The sequence below is a fragment of the Equus caballus genome, chromosome 22 (genome assembly GCF_041296265.1).
Source record: "Equus caballus isolate H_3958 breed thoroughbred chromosome 22, TB-T2T, whole genome shotgun sequence".
Taxonomy (NCBI): domain Eukaryota; kingdom Metazoa; phylum Chordata; class Mammalia; order Perissodactyla; family Equidae; genus Equus; species Equus caballus.
Window position 1 is genome coordinate 36548434 of NC_091705.1, and position 14972 is coordinate 36563405.

Below are 14972 nucleotides of genomic sequence, written 5' to 3' on the forward strand. Positions count from 1 at the left end.
TGATATATCTTTTTCCGTCCTTTCATTTTCAACATGCATATATCATTATATTTGAAGTGAGTTTCTTGCAGACAGCATATAGTTGGGTCATGCTTTTAAATCTACTCAGCCAAGCTCTATCTTTTAATTAGTGTTTTTAGACCGTTTACATTTAATGTAATTGTTGATGTGTCAGGGCTTAAATCTGCCGTTCTGTTCTCCATATCTTCTCTCTCTATCTCTCTCTATTTCTCTATTTTCTTTTTCCTGCCTTCCTGTGGGTTACTTGGACATTTTTTCAAATTCCACTTTGATTTTTATATAGTGATTTTGAGTGCATTTCTTTGTATGGGTTTTTTAGTGCTTGCTCTGGGTCTTACACGGTGTGTGCATAACTTATCACAGTCTACTGGTACCAATTCCAGTGAAGTGTAGACACCTTACCTCCCTTTGGATCCCTTTAACTTAACCCGTTATATTATTATCTTATATTTTCTCCTCATACATTCAGAACCACATCAGTGTTATAATTTTTGCTTCAATCATTAAACATAGTTTAGAAAACCCAAGAGAAAAAAGAGCTTATTGCATTTACTTATATTTTTGTTTCCTATGTTCTTTCTACCTTCCTGATGATCCTATAGTCATTTGTTTATTGTTTCCTTTCTGTTTAGAGAAACTCCTTTAGTCATTCTTTTGGAGTACGTCCCCTGACAACAAATTCTCTTAATTTGCCTTCATCTGAGAAGGTCTTGATTTCCCCTTTATTCCTAAAGGATATTTTCACTAGATATAGGGTCCTTCTCTTTCAGCATTTGAAAAGTCTTATGCCATTTCTTTCTGGACTTGATGGATTCTGGTGAGAAATGGACCGTCATCTGGATTGTTTTCCCTCTAGAGGTAAAGCATCATTTCTGTCTCACTGCTTTCAAGGTGTTTTTCTTTGCCTTTAGTTTTCAGAAGTTGGACTATGATATATCTTGGGGTGGATTTCTTTTAGTTATCCTGTTTAAAGTTCACTCAGCTTCTTGAGTGTGAAGGTTTTTTCTTTTGCCAAATTTGAGAAATTTTCAGCCATTATTTCTTTTAATACTTTTATGCCCTGTCCTCTTTTTCCTCTCTTTTCAGAACTCCAATGACACAAAAGTTAGACCATTTGTTATAACCCCACAGATCCCCAAGGCTCTGTTCATTTTTTCAGTCTGTTTTATCTCTGGTGCTCAGACTATGTGATTTCTCTTGTCCTATCTATGAATTGTTTAAAAGTATGATTTGCTAAAACTATGAATAAGAAATAAAGTAACTTCCATGAGGTCAGCACTCTTGTAACCGATCTTGGTGTAAGAGTATTGCAAAGTTCCATCCACAATGAATTTGTGTATATTTGATCTGCTGTTTAATATGCTTGAACCATTCAAAAGAATCAGCTTTACTAAACTTGATAATTGCAGGTTATATTGTTCAAAGAAATTTAATCAATTTTGTGATCTATGTCAAATGTTCAAGGAATGTTGGTTTTCCATCTTATTTATTAATGAATAATAATAGCCAGCCTTCACGGAGTGCTTGCTCTGTGCCAGGCTCTGTCCTAAGAGCTTTATGTGAACTCATTGAACACTTAAATGACCCCGGGAGGTAGGTCCTAATATACTCCCATTTTGCAAAGAATGTACAGAGAGCTTGAGTAACTTATCCAAGGACACACAGCTATTAAGGTGGGATTCAGATCCCAGTAGTATAGCTCCAGACCCCACATGCCTAACCACTGCAGGGTAATGGCTCACAGTGTATGTTTTATTATAGTTTGTGTTCATTAGATATGGAAATATGACTTTACCACAGAGCCTTAAACAAAGTAAAATAGCAGGGAGTCTCCAGGACCAGACCCTCTCAAACATTACAGGAATTGTCAACAGTTGGAGTGTATTCACTCAAGAGGTGGTTTCCCAATGCTCGTTACCCTCAGATAACAAGGGCCACCTGCCCTCCTGTAACCCTCTAACACCGTGGTTCTCGGCCCTGGCTGCACATTGGAATCACCTGGGAAGCTGTAGAAATGCGGACGCCCAGGCTCCACCCTCAGAGAGTCTGATTTAGTTGTCTGTGATGTGGCCTGGGCATCAGGATTTTCAAGAGCTCCCAAACATGCAGCTGCGGTTGAGAAGCACTGTCTGAACAACCCCACTGCTTTCCAGCTCCCCACACCCCTAAGATCTAATCCATCTCTTGTCAGATTCTGGTGGAATAATTTCCCTGATGCAAAATCTGAACTGGCTTCTATCACATCACATCTAGAGACTTCAACCCGGTCCTCATGGTCCTACAGAGTTCTACAGAATTTCGCCACCTAATATCCCCAGGGCCTGGGCATGGTCTGTGGTGGATGCCCTGTCAGTGTTTACTAACTTAACATGTGAATGCCAGGCTTGGTTCTCCTCATCTGTAAACTTGAGATTAATCATACGCACTTTTCATCATTCCTTTTATTCAATAAATATTGACTGCATGGCAATTATATACCAGGCTGTGAATACAATTACAAATAAGACCAAAAAAATTAAAGTCTCTGCCTCCGTGGAACTTACATTTGGTTGGGGGTGGAGTTGGAGGACACAAATAATAAACAAACAAATGAGTAAAATGCATTGTGGTCAAAAGATGAGAAGATAACCAGTGCTTGGAGAAGAATGGAGCAGGAAAGGGAAATAGAGAGTGATGGGGTGGGGGTACCATTTTAGGTAAGGGGGTCAGGGAGCCCTTGATGACTAGGTGACCAAGGACCCTAAGGTATGCCGAGATCTAAGGAAAGTGAGTGAGTAGGCCCTCTGTGTATGTGAGGGCAGCATTCCGGGAAGAAGGAAAAGCCAAGTCCAACGGCTCCAAGGCAGAAGCCAACGACATGGCTTAGAGTCATCAAGGAACTGGGCTGCAGAGATGTGATCAGAAGGGCAGCCACAGGCTCCTGAAAGCCTGAGTAGGGACTTTGTGCTCTATGCTGAATGACAAGGGTGGCCACTGCAGGGACTTAAGCAGAGTGACGTATTCTGCTTTCATTATTTTAATAATGGACGATTTGGATATAATTCACACAGCATACAGTTCAGCCCTTTGCAGTGTGCGGTTCAGTGGGTTTTAGTATACCCACAAAGTTGTGCAGTCACTGCTACAATCAATTTTAGAAATTTCCTATCACCCCAAAAAGAACCCCCATCCCTGTCAACAGTCACTCCCAGTCTTCCCTCAGCCTCCCAGATAACCCCAGATAACCATGAGTCTACTTTTTGCCTGTGTAGACTTGCTATTTTGGACATGTCATCTAAGTAGAATCAAGCAATTTGTGGTCCTTTGTGTCTGGAGTCTTTTTCTTAGCATGATGTTTTCAAGGTTCACCCATTTGTCGCATATATGAGTGTTTTGTACCTTTTTATGGGCAAATGATGTTCCGTTTTACTTATCCATTCATCAGTTGATAGACATTAAAGTGGTCTCTACGTTTTGGCTATTATGAATAATGCTGCTGTGAACATTGCTGCATACGTTTTTGAGTGGACACGTGTTCAGTTGTCTTGGGTACACCCCTAGGACTGGAATGGCTGCGTCACATGGTAACTCTACGTTTACCTTTGGAAGCACTGCCAGACTGTTTTCCAGAGTGTCCACACCATTTTACAATCCCACCCGCAGCGTGTGAGGGTTCTCATTTCTCCACATCCCCACCAACGCTTATGAGTAACTGTGTTTTCACTATGGCCATTCTAGTAGGCATGCTTGTCATTGGAAAGCTCCCTCGGGCTGGAAGGACAGTGGTTTGAAGCAGAAGAGGAGTGGCGCAGGTGGTCAGAGATGGTTCTCTGAGAGCCAGAGAAGGCTTTGGGGCCGGAGACTTTGGCATCTTGCTGCCGTTGAACAACACTGATTTGTTTTTATTTTATTTATTCTTCCAATTACTTTTAACTTAGAAAAAGTGATTTTTGTGGTTTATTAAAGCCTGTGATATTTTTAAAATCCTCCGTTTAAATCCACTTAAGTTCACAAATGTGAAGCAACTCAAAGAAAAGTAGCAAGTAACTCAGAACGCAGAGAGTGCACAGTTATGGCAAAGTTCCAAAAGTTGGATGCAAAGATCTGAAATTTGGGGAGATGTGAGACAGCAAGAGAAGAGCGCAGAGAGGGCCGCAGGGCTCACTTCCTACGCAGGTCATGCTGCCATGGTTCCTGTAAAGCGTTAGGGCGAGTTATTTCCCAACGGACCCTTTGCAGGCTGTGACGAAACTTTCTCTCCTGTCCTTTCAGTTTGCGGACCTGACCTTGAGCCAGCCCAGCACCCGGCTTCATCAAAGGCTCCAGCCAGGTTAGCGTCAGCCAACTCTGCATGGAGGGTGAAGCCCTGCAGCGAGCACTGGGGACATTCGCGGCCTAGGTGGGGGAGGATGGGCCTCTCCAGACAGGACAGACTCTCCCTGGGGGTTTGCAGCCAATGTCATAGAAACTCAGGTCTGTCCCCAAAGCCCAAGTGGAGGCAGTTGGGACCAGGGTATATTGCACTCAGCACCCCTGGACTGGCTCCCTTGTTCTGGAACCAGCTAAGAGATTGAGTACAATACTTAGTATAAGAGCAGAGGTTTCAATCCAGTGGTTCAAATGTAACAATAATAATATTATTATTACTAATAACAGCAAGCACAGATACTGCACTTACTATGTGCTGTATCCACACCTTACTGTTTCCACACCTTACATGTATTAACTCATTTAATCCTTACAATAATTCATTTGCATTACCTCTTTGAGTCTGTCACCCCGCATTAGACAAAGCTACATTCAAATTCTGGCTGAGCCACTTGCTTGTTGTGCAGCCCTAGGCAAGAGGTTTAACTCCACTGGGCCTCAGTTTCCTTATCTGAAATGTGGACAAGGATAGGATGTAACCCACAGGGATGCTGGGAGAACTAATATGCTGGGGTGTGGCACAGTACTTGCACACGGTGAGTGTTTAACAATTGACAAGAACCACTGTTCTGCTTGTGGCAGATTGTATTTTCCAAGGAGAGCATCAATTTATAGCTTCCATCCTAAATGTGCACCCCATATGCTTTTCTTACAATGTGGTTAACGCTCTTCCCACCAAGGGTTGGGGGTCTATGATCCCACCTCTTCAGAGTGGGTGGGGACTTGTACTGTGCCAACCAACAGACACGGCAGAATGGATGCTATGAGATTTCCCAGGCTGAGTCACACAGAGGGCACAGCTTCTGCCTGGTTCCCTCACTCTTGGGACTCTCACCCTCGAAAGCCATTCACCATATTTGAAGTTCAAACTAAACCAGGCAGAAAAACCACACAGAGAGAAAGCAAGGCTCCCAAGGAGCAGCCAGCAGCCACAACCCGGCAGTGAGTGAATGGGCCTTCAGGTGACCCAGGCCCTAGCCTATGAGTCCTAGCCTATGAGGGGCCTCCTAGCCTATGAGGCCACAGACCTGGAGGAACAGAGAGAAAACATCCCGTGCCAGCCTGTCCAAATTTCTGGCCCACATAATCCACGAGCATAATAAATGGTTGTTCTACACCTTTACTTTGTGGAGCAATTTGTTACACAGCAAGAGATAACCATTACTACCACGATTACTTCTCTCCCCTGGAGCAGAGCTTCTTCTAGGAAGGAGAGTCCTCCAGACATGAGGGCCCTGGCCCGACGACTTGGACCTTGGCACCCTACAGGAGGAAAGGTGGCGCCAAGGCCAGACCTGCTAACTCCCTTTCTTTGGTTCCTCCCCCTTTACACTGAAAAGGAAGTGGAGTGTGGAGGGGATTCTTAAAGAGCCTCCACATGTAGTGGATGGTTTGACTACCGTTTACTTTCATTCCCTACTAGGTATGCCCATAGGACAGATGAGCAAAATGAGGCTCAGAGAGATTTAGAGACTTGTCCAAGGCCACACAGCTAGTGCATGAGAGCGCTGAAATTCCAGTGATACACACCACTACTCTCCACCCAATTTTTAACAGGCAAATAACAACTTAAGAAAGTGTGCGCAGATATTGATTATAGTCACCAGCCCGGTGATTAAGGGCCTGCTATGTGCCAAGGTCTGTGCTGGGCAGTGACAAGAATGACCGGGTCCAGCCTCGTTCTTCCACCCCATGTCCTCCCAGCCTTCCCCTCAATCACTGTGTGCCACCGTCTTTGCACCCTTCCTTCTGCTCCTTGAACACACCAAGGTCTTTGCATTGACTGCTCCCTCTGCCGGCACCTCCCTTCCCCTGCCCTCCCTGCCATCACAGCGCAGCGGCTGGCTCCTTCTCCCCGCTCAGTCTCAACTCAAACGTCACCCCCAGAGGGGCCTCCGTGACCACCTAACCTAGTGAATCCAGCCTTCCCCAACCCCACACCACCTGCTGTGGGTAAAACCCCCGAGTTATTTCCTTCACAATGTGATTCCTCATGTGAAATTGCTCCCCACTAGAGTAAAGTCCATGAGAACAGGAGTCCAAAGTGTTTCCTGCCACACCCCCAGCGCCTAGAACAGAGGTCCGATAAATACTGAATAACTGAACGTGCTTTAAGGCATTGTGTCTTATTATTTGGAACATCAATCAAAGTCATGCATAGCCTTCATTTGACAAATATTAATTGAGCACCTACCATGCACCAAGCATCATTCGGGTGCTGGGGCTACGGCACTGATCCAATAAGACAAGAGTCTCTGCTCTCACGGAGCTTTCACGTTAGTGGCTCTGTAATAAGATAAATGAGTGAAATACATAGCATATCCCATGGTGCTTCGCGCTATGAAGAAAGATAAAGCTGGGAGGGGGCGAGAGTATGCGGGCAGTATCGCACCAGTTTCACCTTCCTCTCCGCAGAAGGGACTCGGCGCCTCCCCCGCTGCCCTCGCTGAGGCCTGCACCACCGTCAGCATCTTTCAGTGTGACATTTTGGTCAAGGCCTCTGCAGCTCCAAGAGAAATATTGGCTTTGAAGCAGGGCCCAGCAGGTGGGCCTCAGGCTGGGGTTGGGATTAGTCACCCCTTTAGATGCCCTGGGGTTAGGGGGTCAAGCAGCTTGGCCGTGCAGGGCCTTTCCTCACTGTGGGGAAGCGGGCAGGCCCTGGACTCCCCTGGCCCGGAGCTGTGACCAACTCTGGCTTCTGGTCCCCCCCAAACCCCCTCCATTCCGGGCAGCGAGCGAAGGTTTACAAACATGAAGAGGCCTTTGATCCGCACTAAACCCCCAGGGTTCTGACTGTTTTTTGTTCCAAAATGCAGGCCAGGACCATACTGCACTTTGCCTCCAGCAGAGAAGACTGTGGGTAGGTGGAGAGAAAGAGAGAGAGAGAGAGAGAGGGTGTGTGCGTGTGTGTCTGGGGTAGAGGGAGGAAGGAATAGGAGGGTGAGGGGGGTGTGCCTTTGGGGTAGGGGGTGGCTCCTTAATTTTCTTTCCAACAGACAGGCTGGGCTTGTACAAGGGAATTCTATTCAATTCCGTAGGTATTTACAAGCACCCACTACGTTCCAGGTACCATTCTGGAAACCAGGCTGGAGTGGTGGAGCAAACGCAGGCCCCCGCCCATGGAGCAGACAGGAAGCAAATGAGCCAGTGAATAATAAAAGGCAGCAGGTGCTGGTGAATGGGACAGAGATAAAGCTGCGGAGGCAGATCGGGAGGGCTGGGGATGGGGTGCTACCTTTTACACAGGATGCGCATGGAAGACACATGGTGTTTGGCAGAGGCCGGAAGGGAGTGAGGGAGGCAGCCAGGTGAAGATCTGTAGGGAACAGTGTTACAAAGGGAACAGCAAGTACAAAGGCCATGAGATAGGAGCATGACTGACTTTGGCAGAAGAGTATGGCTGACCCCGAGGGAGAAGAGGGGGTCAGAAAGGTCAGTGTTGGGCTGGAAGCAGATGGGTCTATTGGCCCTTAGTGAGGTGGAAACACTGGAATGTTCTGAACAGAGAAATGATATGACCTGCATTGAGATTAAAGAGGATTCCCCAGGCTGCTGTGTGGGAAACAAGCTATGGGGAGCGAGGGCAGAAGCGGGGAGACGAGCAGGGCAGCCAGCAAGGAGGCAGCTGGAATGGTTCAGGCAAAAGATCACGTGGTCTAAGCCAGAGCGGTGCCTGTGAGGGGTACAGAGTGAAAGTTCTAATTCTATATTCCTAAGTTTTTATTGGAGTCTAACAGACATACAGAAAAGTACACATAGCATAGTGTGCACGCAGTTCGAGGAAGTTTTACAACCAAATCCACCCATGTAACCAGCCACGAGCTCAAGAAATAGGTCTTACCCATCCTCCCAGGAGCCTGCAGAAGCCCCTTCCAAGCCATGCCCCCTCCCCAAGGGTAGCCACTCTCCTAACTTCCTGATTATATCTTGAAAGTAAGCCTAACAGGATTTGCTGCTGGGTGAGGTGGGGGTGCGGTGAGAGAGGGGAGTCGAGGGGAGCTCCCAGGTTTGGGGCTGAAGTGCTGGATTTGCAGAGCTGTCATTTACTATGATGGAAGGGCCGGTGGGAGCAGAGCCCAAGGGGTGGAAGCAGGAGTCTGTTTTCGGACATGTTGAGTTTTGAGATGCCTGTGTGACCCCTGGAGACGACACAGAGCATCTCATCTGGGGGTTGCGAATTCAAATGCCTACAGGGACAAGCAGCAGGAGGGTGAAGGGGTCTGGGAGGAAGAGCTATTTCACTCTCCTCTTCACTCTATGAGAAGAACAACTGGCAGCCAGCCTCAGAGTCGAGAGGCAATAAGGACGGGTGAGGATCGGGGTGAAGGGTGAGCACGAGCCCGCCTCTGCAAGGAGAGTGCTGTAAGGGGGGTCCAGGGTGGCCAGATCTGACGATGTTTCCAGAGAAGTCAGGTATCGGGATTTTTATATGAAACCATCCAAATCATTTAACACTGGAAACCGAAACACAAACACTATACGGACCCAACAAAAATGTCTACAGGTACAGCAACCAGTCTGATCCAGATCAAATCCTTCAGATTGAGACCCAGAGAAGTCTGGGATTTTCCCCAAACTCACAGAGGAAGTTGGTGGCGGCGATTGGCCGGGCCTCGAGTAGGCGGAATCTCAGCCAGGGTTCCTGCCTCTTGTGGGCCCTGGAGAAAAGGAGTCGGCCTGTCACTGCTCCTGCACTCTGATCTAAACAGAGAGTCCGGTGTTGCCCAATGTGCCCCAACCTGCCCCAGAAAGGCAGCGAGATGCCGTGGAAAAGGCATGGCTTTTGGGGCTAGGATCTGTATCTGTTTTGGTTGGGAATGTTTTTGGCTTCAAATGATAGAAAACTTGATCAACAGCGGCTTCAGCTTTAAAGATGTTTAGTTATGCAAGTAATAAGTCAGGGCAAAGAGGTTGAGGTCTGACGTCATTGAGGACGGTCTCCTATTCTGCCCATCTCTCTACTCCACCGTCTCCCTCTCATTGACGCTTTAGCTTCAGGGGTGGCCTCGTGGTCTCAAGATGGCTGCTGAAACTCCAGTTCTCACCATTGCATTTAAAGGCAGTAATTGTTGATGGGGAGTTGGAGTCAGGGCATGGAGAGATTCTCACACCCCACTCGCCTTCTATAAGAAGCAAAATCTTCCCAGAAGCGACTTTGGCAGATTTGCTTTTGTGTTTTATTGGCGAGGGAAGAGTCACATGCACACGCCTGTATCAGGGAGCAGTCTGACCTTCCCTGAGATGAGGCCATCTTCACCTAATCAATACCCGGACAAATCGAGGCTCTGTCCAAAAAGAATAAAGGCGGTGGCTTTGGTAGACAACAGAAATGTCTGGACCAATCGGTACCATTTACTGGCTGATGACTCTCGGCAAGCTGTGCAGCATCTCTGAGCCTCAGCTTCCTCATCTATAAAATGAGCCTAGAGAATAGCTCTTCTTTCTGCCCTCCCAGCATCTGTTTCTTGTTCTTCTCATGAGACACTCTGATCTTTAAGGCAGCGGTTCTCCGAACAGCAGCCTCAGCATCAGCGGGGAACTCGTGGGAACCAGCAATGTGGGAAAGAGCACCTGTGTGCCCTTAACTTATAAATGGAGCACATGAGGCTGTATGATAATTGCCTGTTCACTGGTCTCTAAAAATAGTAGCAATATAAATCACATAACAGTAGCAGCTACTTGTTAGGATGTGCCCGGCACTGCGGTAATGCTCATTTCATTGATGCTTGTGGTGGGCACTGATGTGACCCAGATCCCCTTCAAGGAAGGACTGATCGCCCCAGATGGAGGGATTGTGGTCAGCAGGCGGCCTCCAGCTGTCACTGCTTCAGGGACAGTGTCAGAGGCAGAGGGTGGCCTCACCCGAGCTCATGCCCTTCCAGGGGTAGCCCGCCAAAGACTGCATGAAGTGGAATTATGAGGGCCTGGCCATCTGGGTCCAACTCGGGGCATCTCTGCAGGGCCGTTCTAGCTGCAGAGCTCCCCGTGGGGTCAGCTGAGGCTACTGTCGGTCTGCCTCTCAGCCCCATTTCTCCCTCTGCCATCCCCTGCTTTGCCCTCTTCCCTTCCGTGGAGGCTGACCCCAAGAGCATGTCTGAGTAAACACCCTAATGCTAAGCTGCATCTCAGAGTCTGCTTCCTGGGGATTCTGACCCATGGCGGTGCTCACAGCAGCTCTGCGAGGTAGGCCCCATGGTCAGTTCATTTTCCAGATGAGGACACTGAGGCTCAGAGAGGTGCAATGAGGGGGTCCCAGGCCATGCAGCTGGTAAGCAAGGAGACACAAGGGATGGGGAGCCATCAACCTTCCGAATAGAAGAGTGGCACAATCTGGCTTTAAAAGCGTGCCTCTGGCTGCTGAGGAAGGAAGGATGTGGGGACCAGGGCAGAAGCAGGGGCAGTGGGGACACCACAGATTGCAGCAGCGCTGGGAGAGGCGAGGGGGCTCCCGGGTGGTAGCTGGACTTTCTCATCACTGCACCCTCTTCAGGACCTGGCACAGAGCCTGGCACAAGGTGCTCAATAAATACCTGGTGAGTGACTGAGTGAAGACGTGAGAGCATGGAGGACAAAACCAAGACAGGAGGGAACTAGGCATCCCCACGCTGTCTTGCTCACTACTTCCTGAGTGACTAGCACAGAGCCCGCCACTCAGGGACGCTCAGCTACGGTGTTGAGTGAATACACGAACAAGTTTAATGGAGGGAGGGAGGAAGAAAAGAGGGAAGGAGAGGAAGAAGGAGGGAGAGGGAGGGGAGGAAGAGAGAAGAGGGCCAGAGGACAAGAGAAAGGGGAAGAAGCGAAGAAGTGCAGGAGGATAGAAGGGGAGAGAAGCTTCACTTCTTTGCATCCAGAACGACAGTAACGTGCGACCTCTGGTGGCAAAGGAGAGCTACTCCTCTGGGCTCTGGAGAGGGCATTGCGGTGCCCTGAATTCAGGACCCAGTTCCCAAAGAGAGCTGAGGCAGGCCCCTGTAAGAACGTGGGTTCTCACAGGCAGGGCACCAGCAGTGGGGTGAGGCAAGTGGGGCTCTTACTATGCCCTTACTAGATTTAAGGGGCACTTAAAAACTAGTAATCAAGACAACTATTTTAAGGTAATATTTTTAAAAATCTGGTTGGCAAACATGGCCCACAAGCTGCCTGCCTATTTTTTTTTTTAGGAAGATTAGCCCTGAGCTAACATCTGCTGCCAATCCTCCTCTTTTTGCTAAGGAAGACTGGCCCTCATCTGTAAAATGGGGTGATAACCCCTGTCTGGGAGGTCCAGGGAGGAATTCACACAGAGCTGCTAGTGCCACCAGCTATCCCCACGCGGACTTTGAGGGATCTGGAATTGCAGAGGGTTCCTCAGCACCCTGTGAGACACTGAACTAGGGAAGGAACCCACTGCTCCCCAGGAACGTTGGTAAATCCATTATTTCCCATCATCAGCAACCGGCTGAGTAGGCGGAGGGACACTACTCCTCCTGGGCAAATTGATGAAGTTTCTCCGGTCCCCCGTATCTCCCCCTCTCTCCACGCTTGCAAAGGAGATCATTTTTGCTTCCCCACTGATGCTGGTACCCCACTGCCACTGGCCGCCATGTCCCACTAACCAGTGGGTGCCCAGTGGTTTGCAGGACGCTCGCCAGCCACCTCCACGTGGCCCCCACCCCAGGCCAACAACCTTACCCGCCCGGCATGTTGCCTAGCCTTCTCATTCCTTTCTTGCTTCCACTCTTTGCTGCTTTAGTCCTTTTCCTAGAAAGTTCTCTATCTAGTAATCCTTTCAAAACATAAATCAGATGTCTCCCTGTTTAAACCCTATGAGCAGCATTGAGAATAAAACCCAACCTTGTTCCTAGGCGCTGCCTGACCTGCCCCTTACCAGCCTCTCTGATCTCATTTCCTGCTCCTCCTCCTTGCTCGCTGCAAGGCAGCCACACTGGCCTTGCTGTCCCTCAAGGATGCTCCTCCTTCACCAACTTGGTCCATGATGGTCATTCTGCCTGGAACGTACTCTCCCATCTCCCGGTTCTCCTTCACATCTTAGTTCCAATGTCACTTCCTCAGAGGCTCCCCTGATCAGCCCTGCTTCCACCGCCCCTCGAGGTCACTCAGATCTCAGCACCCTTCACAGCACTCAAGGCTGTCTGACACTCTTACTCAGTTTGTTTCCCAGGAGAGTAAGGATAGCTTTCACATCCTCTCTTTATCTCCAGCGTCAGCACAAGTGAGCACCAGACATTTGTTAACAACACCTGCACATGCGGGTCAACCAGTCATAGGCCCCCATGAGGTAGATACTAGCCTATGAGGAAACTGGGTGTCGTGTTTTTCTTTTTTGTAACGTGAGTACCTGACTTAAGCTTTGATTACTCAAACATCCACTTCAAAGAGGCATCCATTTCGAAGACAGTATCTCAAATAAACACACTGCCAACCACGCGACCAGATACAGGAGCCAGGCCTCTCCGCATTGAGGGCTCCTTTGTGTGGCAGATCTTGGCTGATTTTCTTCTTGTTTTTTTTTTTTTTTTTTGAGGAAGATTAGCCCTGAGGTGATATCTGCTGCCAATCCTCCTCTTTTTTTCTGAGGAAGCCTGGCCCTGAGCTAACATCTGTGCCCATCTTCCTCTACTTTATATGTGGGATGCCTACCACAGCATGGCTTGCCAAGCGGTGCCATGTCCACACCCAGCATCCGAACTGGCGAACCCAGGCCGCCAAAGCAGAATGTGCACACTTAACCACTGAGCCACTGGGCCAGCCCCGTTGGCTGATTTTGATAACTGACATTTGAGTCACTTGGTTTTTTTCTCTTCCTGCACTTTAAATTCCCATCATGTTTTAAATTCACTAATGAGTGAGGCTACAAAACCCTAGGCCCCAACCCTCGACCCCAATAACAGCAGAACCCCAAGCCCCCGCACTGTCTCCAACCCCCGACCTTGCTGTGTGGGCCCAAGCGTACTGTGTAATTATTTTTGCAAAGTTTCCTGATGATTATTGCTGAAGGGCCTCTTGCAAACACAAGAACCACAAGGCAGGTCCAAGCACAACATTGGTTACGGATAAGCCAGCACAGCCAAAACACTGGGGAAGGAGCCCACTCAACCATGTTGAGAATATTCATTGAAAAAGTTATTGCCAGCTCCTGTGGCCCTTGGAGTTTAGAAAACAATGTAATATAAAGCCAACATATATTATAATAATATAAAGACATGTTGCATCTAGTATCTCATTTCCTAAAGGATCACTGGAAAGCATATGGGCTTGGGGCCAGGTAAAAGTACCCCTTGCTACCTGACATCTTAAACAAGTTCTCCCCTCTTTGAACCTGTTTCTCCATCTCTAATATGGGGACAATACTTAACTCAGCGTTGCTTCAGATCCAATATGAAAACTCCTGGCACAATGCTCGACAGGCAGTGACCAGGCAACGATATTGGTTCTTCTCTCTACTAGTCACCCCTACCGAGGAAGGGAAGTGTTCATCCATTCCTGGGCATCTGCCACATGAAGGGCGCTGACTGTGGTGAACGAAACACATGGTCCCAGTCCCACCAGCATGTTCCCTCCATGAGAGCAGGCACGTCTGTCTTGCTCACCGGTGCACCCAGTACCCAATACAGTGCCAAGCGCACAAAAGGCACTCAAAATATGTACTTACTAGTTGGAGCTTACAAGGAGGAAAGGTATTTTCTCATAGCACCCCACATAGCCAAACCTTCTCTGGGGAAGAAACTGAGGCTGGGCAAGGTTAAGTGTGAGCTAATTAGTGGTATTTTGCATCTTGACTTGATTTTCCTGCAGTTCTCTTAAACTAGGCTTTATCAACCTTCAGGCATTCCCAAGCCACTTCACCATTTTCGCTCAATCTACTTACTGTCTGTGATATAAATCGACTCACTTTTTTACCGATATAAACTAAAAGGAACTTTACATCAATCACTTGTCTTAATTAGAAAGTAACCATAAAAATAAAGAGCAAAAAAAATTAAAATATTGTATAAAATTACATAAATTTCAGTTGTCTGAAAGCTATGAGCCTGCTTTTTTAAGAGAGAAATTGGAGTTGAGCAGCATTTTTCATCTTTTTTTACCATTACTCTCAAAAAGAAATATATTTTACATAAAATGCAGTACATACCCTTGTGCATACATACATTTGAAACAAGTTTCATAAAAAAATACAATATCACATATAATGCATTCTGGTATTTTCTAGTTTCTGACTCTATTTCACTTTTAAAATGCTGGTTGTATCCCCCTTATACTGATTTCAAGAGGAATATGTCATGAACACAACAAAAAAATGCTGGGTCAGAGGGCTGAGAAAGACATACTGTCACCAACTGAGACTTTGTCCTCATCTCACCAGACGGACTGAAGAAAATACTGTCCTCACTACGTGGTTTGATGTCTTGTAAGGCCATGCCCATGCGCCTGAGGCATACGCCGGTGCGAGATGTATTTTAAATACCCAGTTCTGCCTAGAACACGCCTCATGTACACAGTGAGCTCTTGAGAACAGTCAGCGGCAGAGATAAGGACACTTA